Source organism: Belonocnema kinseyi, chromosome 8 (genome assembly GCF_010883055.1).
Source record: "Belonocnema kinseyi isolate 2016_QV_RU_SX_M_011 chromosome 8, B_treatae_v1, whole genome shotgun sequence".
Taxonomy (NCBI): Eukaryota; Metazoa; Arthropoda; class Insecta; order Hymenoptera; family Cynipidae; genus Belonocnema; species Belonocnema kinseyi.
The window spans coordinates 137128936-137136091 of record NC_046664.1 but is presented as its reverse complement, the minus strand read 5'-3'; the positions used below and the strand labels follow the sequence as shown (position 1 = coordinate 137136091).

General features: G+C 34.5%; 1 long non-coding RNA gene across 1 annotated transcript; it reads right to left on the bottom strand.

Annotated features, from left to right (window-relative positions):
- Positions 1–298: 298 nt before the first annotated feature.
- LOC117178055 lies at positions 299–6523 on the bottom strand. The gene is made up of 4 exons (XR_004467793.1): positions 6284–6523; positions 4690–4900; positions 2826–3025; positions 299–507 (listed from the first exon to the last, which is right to left on the bottom strand). It is a non-coding gene; the product is annotated as an uncharacterized LOC117178055 (long non-coding RNA).
- Positions 6524–7156: the final 633 nt, after the last annotated feature.

Below are 7156 nucleotides of genomic sequence, written 5' to 3'. Positions count from 1 at the left end.
TGGGATGCAAAGTGTGCATTTGGGAGGGATTGAACATCTCTATCTTTTTCTATCCATACGTTTCTATATTTTTGAATCTTTTTACTTTCAGCAGGATAGTGGACCAGAATCGACACTAGCGGAATCTGGACGTAAAAGTTGGTGACAACTGTGGGATTGCTGCACCTTGAGGTCAATTTTCTAAAACCTTGGAAATTATAATTCTCAAGTGTTCGAGCACCTTAATTGGTTTTGAGTGTTGGCGGATAATTTGGGGATGGCTACATTGAAGGCCCAGGACCCGTCAGCGCGAGAGACTGAGAGAAGATCCGCCCGGGAAGGGTTGTGGCAAAGAGGGATCGGTCCACAAGAGGGTTACGGCAACGCAGTATCAGGAACTTGGATCATTTTGGCCTCCGGAGTTTGGACCAGTTTTGTCAGCAAAAGAACATCTTTGAATTTTGAAGACCAGAACTGAAGAAGTGTAGCCACTCGTACGTGACAGTGAAGCAAATTGTTACCCTTATTCTGAAAGAACAGGAAAATTGGTAAATTGATAACAATCAGCAAACTGTAAGTAAAGTAAAGAATATTAAACTATTATAGTCATTGTCAAATAAGTTTTGGATTTCAAGGCTGAAATTTTAGATCTATTTAATTTTATGCATAGTTTAATTTATTGTATAACTATATAATAAGAGTCCTATAATCTTTTAATTATGTGAGAATATAAAATATAATTATTTGAATTACTGTTTAATTGAAATTTATGTAATATAATTTGGTTAATTTAAATTATGTCATCTGTACATATTAAGTACAAACTGATAAATACACTTTTAATTCAAAAATTTATAAGAAATTGTCTAACTTAAGAAAAAAACAACCGAGGAAGAGGTACGAGACCTCGAGTTGGGAAAAATACGGAACGAACTAGTAACACTGAAAGTGCCAATGTAAATTGTGATCTGGAGATACGCCTGATTAAGTGCCAAGTAATAATCAGGGAACTACTTTAGTTTCTAGCGATTTCGTGAATTTGGGAAGTTCCGCACTAGAAAATCAAAGTTGGAATGGGGATATTGGGATGAGAAATAACACTCTTCAAGCTTATTCTCCTCTCCCTAGTACTTCATTTAATAACATGACAAATCCGAATAGAATTTCTAAAATAATTTTGGAGGAAATTTTTGAAAACTTTGGAACAAATTTACACAGGATTTGACAAATGTTAAAAGAATAACCGGGGAATCAATACCTGGGTATGTGGCGCGCCTTAGTCAAATATTAAATAAACTAATTAATCAAATAATGAAAAATACTCCAATCGAAAAGGCATTAAGAATTTGCGAGGCATATTGAGTAGCAAGCGTGGGAAACTTTTACGAGGATTAGACAAAGAACTTTATTCCCAAATTCAGGATATAAATTAAGTACATTAGAAAATACTATTGCACTGGCGAATCAGGCGGATCTGCAATGGAAAAGTTGGCAAAGGATCCATGATCCTATTACGGAAAAGGACATATCAGGAAAATTTGAAATTGGTAAACGAAATTTTCCATTGTGAAAGAAAATTACGTATATTCAGGATAAGAAACCCTGGGAAAATAGCAATAATTTTAAATGGGAAATATTAAATGTTTCCAATGTAAAGAGTATGGACATATGAAAAGAGATTGTCCTCAGGTAATAAATAATGTAAAAGAGGGAGAGAGAGGTGAATGTTCCTATAGCAATCTTAAATGTCACAATTTTAAAAAGTGTTAGACTAAAATGAGATATGATATAGAAAGAGGGCGTTATAAATGAGTCGTCCTCCAACTTGAATCAAAAGAAGAACTCGGGTTAATGCACATGATCATTTCAGAGCATTTTTTCTTAGCTAGAGGTAAAGCAACCCTACCGACGGAAATCTCTGAGTATATTCTAAAGATTCTCTAGGGTCAGAGAAGCTCACAGAAATTCTCCGCAGGCACTCACGTAGATATATTTAAAGGTCGGGTAGTTCTTTTAAATGTTTTAAAGGCTTTAAAATGTCCTTTCCGAAGTTGAAATAGAAATACGATCATAAATAACAAGCAGAGAGGCTGAAATTGAAATAAGAATTCGATCATAAATAACAAGCAGAGAGGCTATATCAATAGAGTAGCTGACACTCAAGGGTCCTTTGTTAAGCTTTCAGATTAAAATTGAGAAGTAGATTTTTTTCATTTCGTAGTTAACAGTCTAAAACATAATAATTCGGAATCTACGGGTTTCGAGGATTTCAGATGTCTAACTTTTTTTTTTAAATGCTTAAAATTAGAATTAATACGACGTTTTTCGTAAATGGAATGAGATATGCCAAAAAGGACAAAATTTTAGAATCCAACTAGAAAATTGTATATTAGTATATAAGTTATAATTATAAATAAGTATAATGAGTAAATTCATTAATTAAAAAAAGTGTTAATAATTTGAAGAGAAATTAAAAAAAAGAGTCGGAATAGCGACGGCCAACTACTGTAAATAACTCTGCCCGTCCGGTACGTGACGAATGCAAAAGGAACATTATATTACCATCACACCACTCTTAAACGGACCACTAAAAGAACTTTGAAAAAGACCCAAATCTCTCAGACTATCTCAGAGACTAAATCGTTTCAAATCGACTCTGCTTATAGTCTAAAAGGGACCAGGCTATTTCGCTGGAGAGTACGCCGAGATTTCTATCGGTAGGGAACAATTTTAATCGATACTGGGTCGAATGTAAATATAATTAAAGAAAAATCTTTGGACTCACGAGTATGTGTTAATAGAAGAATGTTTAATTTGATAGGGATTAGCGAAAAAATGGTCAGTACCTTGGGAGAAGTAAAATTAACGATAAAAGGCTTGGAGACCCCTTTTCAAGTTGTTACGGAATCCTTTCCTATTCAACAGGGTGGAATTATTGAAGTTGGTGCTTTGTGGCAGCATCATGCTGATCTAAATTTTGTAGATGATAGTCTTCATTTTGGAGAATTGGACTTTCCGTTGTTGTCGCACGCCACCATAATATTACCTGCAAGGTTCAGAGCTTTAGTACAAGTTCTACTTAAAAGGAGAAACTGAAAAGAAGGCTATATATCTCGTGTTCCCTGTGGCCCAGAGATTTTTAGTGGGGAATGTTTGGTTTTAAATAATAATAAAATAGCATGAATTCTGATGATAAATTGTAATAATAATGGCGTACTCTTAACCTTACCAATGGTAGAACTAGAAGAATACAATCTTCCTCCTTTAGACAAGATTTCTTCAAAATCTGATAAAAATTTAAAAGATAAATCTAAAGAACGGACTAAGAGATTTGTTGAAATTCAAAAATTAGTAGACATTTGTGATCTCAATGAAGAAGAAAAGGAAAAACTATTACCCTTATTTTATGAGTTTTCCTATCAATTTAAATTACCAGGGGATATTTTAGGGGCCACTAACGTTTTAAAACATAAGATATTGACAACCGATGAGACACCCGTTAATATAAAGCAATATCGTTATCCCCACGTTCACAAAGATGAAATCCGCAGGTAGACTGATGAATTGTTCTCCTCGGGAATAATTCAGCCGTCTGTTTCACCATATAATTTATCATTGTGGATTGTTCCAAAAACGACAGATGCCAATGGTAGCAAGTAGCGGATGATGTTCATCGATTATCGTTCTTTAAATGAACAGACGATCGCCGACGCCTATCCACTGCCCAATATAACAGAGATCTTGGGCCCCCAGATGGGGCGGATAACAGTGAGAAAAGCTGGTCCCATTGCGGGAATTGCTCAGACCTTCAGGCAATGGTCGAGGGGTCGGTCTAGATAAACACGGACTGCTGGATGGGGCGGATAACAGTGGAAAAAGCTGGTCCTATCTACGGGGATTGCGATACACAGACCTTCAGGAAATTTATGGTCGAGGGATCGATCGCTCTAGCTAAAGTAGGTGGAAAGACGAATCTCAGCTCGAATACAGTTAACCCTGGAATTTGTAAGTTAAAAATAGTCAAATCTGCACCAGAAATTAAAGAAAATAATAATTTATATTATTCTAAAGACAAGGTAACAACGGGCAAGTGTAATATTGCCCATTTTGTGTCATCAGATAGATTATTTGAGTCGGAAATTAATTTAGAATTAATTGAAAAACAATTGTTTGACCTTAATGATTTGGAAAATGAAAACACTAAATTGGGCGATGTCGTGGTTCACTCGAGGACAAATAGATATTTTTAGCATGATAGTTAAAAATCAGAAAAACGATAAAATCTTCTTGAATTATGTTTCCGGGACAATCTTGGCATTAAGGAAAGCCATAGAGCCAGCAGAACAAATTTTTTTACAACATTTTACAGATTCAGGGATTCATATAGTAATTTGTTCAGGAGAAATAATTATTCCTCCCATTCATCAACGTGATGAGATAATAAGAGAATATCATGAATCAGTAACGGAGGTTCATAAGGTTGTTTCCAAGACCCATTGGCGTGTCAGATCAAAATATTATTGTGAAAATATGAAATATGATGCGGAAAAAATATTGGGGTGTTGTAAAAATTGCATGCGAAACATAGTAATAAGGAAAGGTATGCAAATGCCTATAATACAGTCGGACCAAGGAACTAACTTAAGAAGTAAAGTTGTTAAAAAATTTTTGTAAAATATTTAAAATCAATAAAATCAATCTATTGCTTACCATCTTCAAAGTCTTGGATCAATCGAAGGTAGTCATCATACTCTTATTGAGTATTTGCGTCATTTTTACGGTCCACACAACTGGGGTGAATGGCTTCGATTTGCCGTTTTTTCTTATAATAGGGCTGTCCATGAAAGTACTGGTTTTGCCCCTTACATGTTAGTATTTGGTAGAGAAGCGGTGTTTCCCACAGGTTTCGACAAGAAACCACCTGAAAAAATGTGTATTGATCATTTGTGTGAACTTTTCCTAAAATTAGACAATATACAATCTAAAGCAAATGAGCGGCTTCAAAATGCAAAAAAAAAAATCTAAGAAATTGTTTATAGAAAGAAAGGATGCAATCTGTTCCCAGGTTTTTTGCGGGTTTCCTGTGGGTATTACGGCATAAGCCGGAGTTGAGAAGCGGCGTGAGGCTCACGCACCAAGAAAGTTGGAAAGAAAAGGGTGCCTGTCGGGACCGTCAATCCATGTGTGTGAAAATGGAATTGTTATCCCTTTTATAGAAATAATAGGAAAATAGTATAGAAATAATAAGAGCAGGAATATACAAGCGAAATTTAGTCCAAGTTTAGAAATATGTATTTAGGGTTATTGACGAATGAACTGAATTGGTTTTGCGAGGTTTGGAGCAATTAGGAGCGATATCTCCAATTTATATTCTAAAATCAGAATTTTCCTTTATGTAATTTTAATCCTAACAGTGAAAGCATAGGTAGATTATTTAAGGTAAATATTTGATCTGATAATTTTATTTTAGGGACAAAACTGTTTAAAGTTAAAAATCTATAATTATTAAATTGTCATATTTAAATTTAAGTGTAAATAATAATCCAAATAAATTCTCTTAATTTTATAAATTTAGCCAATATAAGATTGCTGGTTTAAGTTATATAAATAATGGAAATATTAATCGTTTTCTTACTTAACGATAAATAATAGTTAAGTAACAACAATTTGATGAAATTCTAACTGCAATGTAATTGAAGTCTGATGAATATTATAATAATTAGTTGTGATAAATAATTTTTTTTTTTTATATACTAATTTCTTGAATAGATAAATATTTTAATGGCGGTCCAAAATATATTAGAATAAATATTTATTATTATATCTACAATAAAGTAGATTTAAACTATTTTGATAAAACTTGAAAATAATGTGAAATTTGTAAGTCATATAAATTAACAGTGTATATATATCCGTTGCGCATTTATTATTAATTTATCCCGGCTGATGAAGAATCACAGTGAATAGTGAATTCACTGGAAATAACAATAAATGAAAGACTTTTTGGAAAAAAAATCAAAATACTCATGCTAGTGATTTACATCTGCCTTGATTCCTTTTCATTCTAAATGTGTGAAATTAGAACTGTATTAGGAAGGTTATGATTTTAATGTTGGAGTTAAACATAAAATTTAGATATTTTAAAAGGGAGAAACCTTTTAATAAAGGGACTTTATTTCAGCATAATAATGAAATTGAAGGGTTAAGTAAATCACCTTGAAGTACACAGATACATTTTTGCATTGATTATGACACGTGAGATTTGTAATGAGGGTTTAATGTAGCAACAAATTAAACAACTTACCTTTTGGATTCGTTTTAGGAATTCTTACTATTTAAAGGACGAATTGCCTTGCATATCCCAGATAACAATTGGTGCTCAGGATGCGCGCACTGTGGAGCCATGTTGGACGGATTAATCCGCACGACGTGAGTTCCGATCAGCACTGAGATGCGCTATCCATGGAAGCGCATATGCGACGCACGCCATGCGAGGTACGCGCGTGCGTGCATGAAGAAAACACTCGATAAGCGCGGGCTGAATATCCTAAAATTATTTATTTATATTAAAGGAGGTAAATAAAAAGGTTGAATTAAATGTATCGGAATTTATTAACAAAATAGCATGCCTATAGCGGGGATGGTGGAAATAAGGCCACAATCGCAATCGACTCTCCTCAAATTTTCATTTCTTCCCAGATGATAGCGCTACGTGCGGAAACTCTAGGAGCTACGAGAACATGTGATGTAAATTTGGTACCTATATAATAAGTGATACAATAACGTCGCGTTGTTTTTGTTAGGGCTGTGATTCGGGTAGCAAGGCACAAAAAGAGAGAGGTATTAGACGCAAAATCTTCAATATTTATACTTGCGTTCTATTGTTTTTATATTCCTCCTCTTGTTTTAATGGCATTATCCTAAATTCCAGCATCCCACATGTCCTATCTTTAAACCCTGTGAAGAATCCTTGCCAGCAATTTCCCCCCACCCCCTTCCTTCTTTCCGGAGATTTTCTTTGAGTTTTTACCTCCCTCTAAGTCTTCGTTCCCTTCGTCCCTTTCCCTTTTTTCCTTTGGTGATTTTTCCCCTCCACTAAAGTTTTTCTTGCTTCTTGTCGCAGTCCCTCTTTTCCCTCACTCCTTACCGGCGTCTTGTACAGCTCGTCATCACTAAT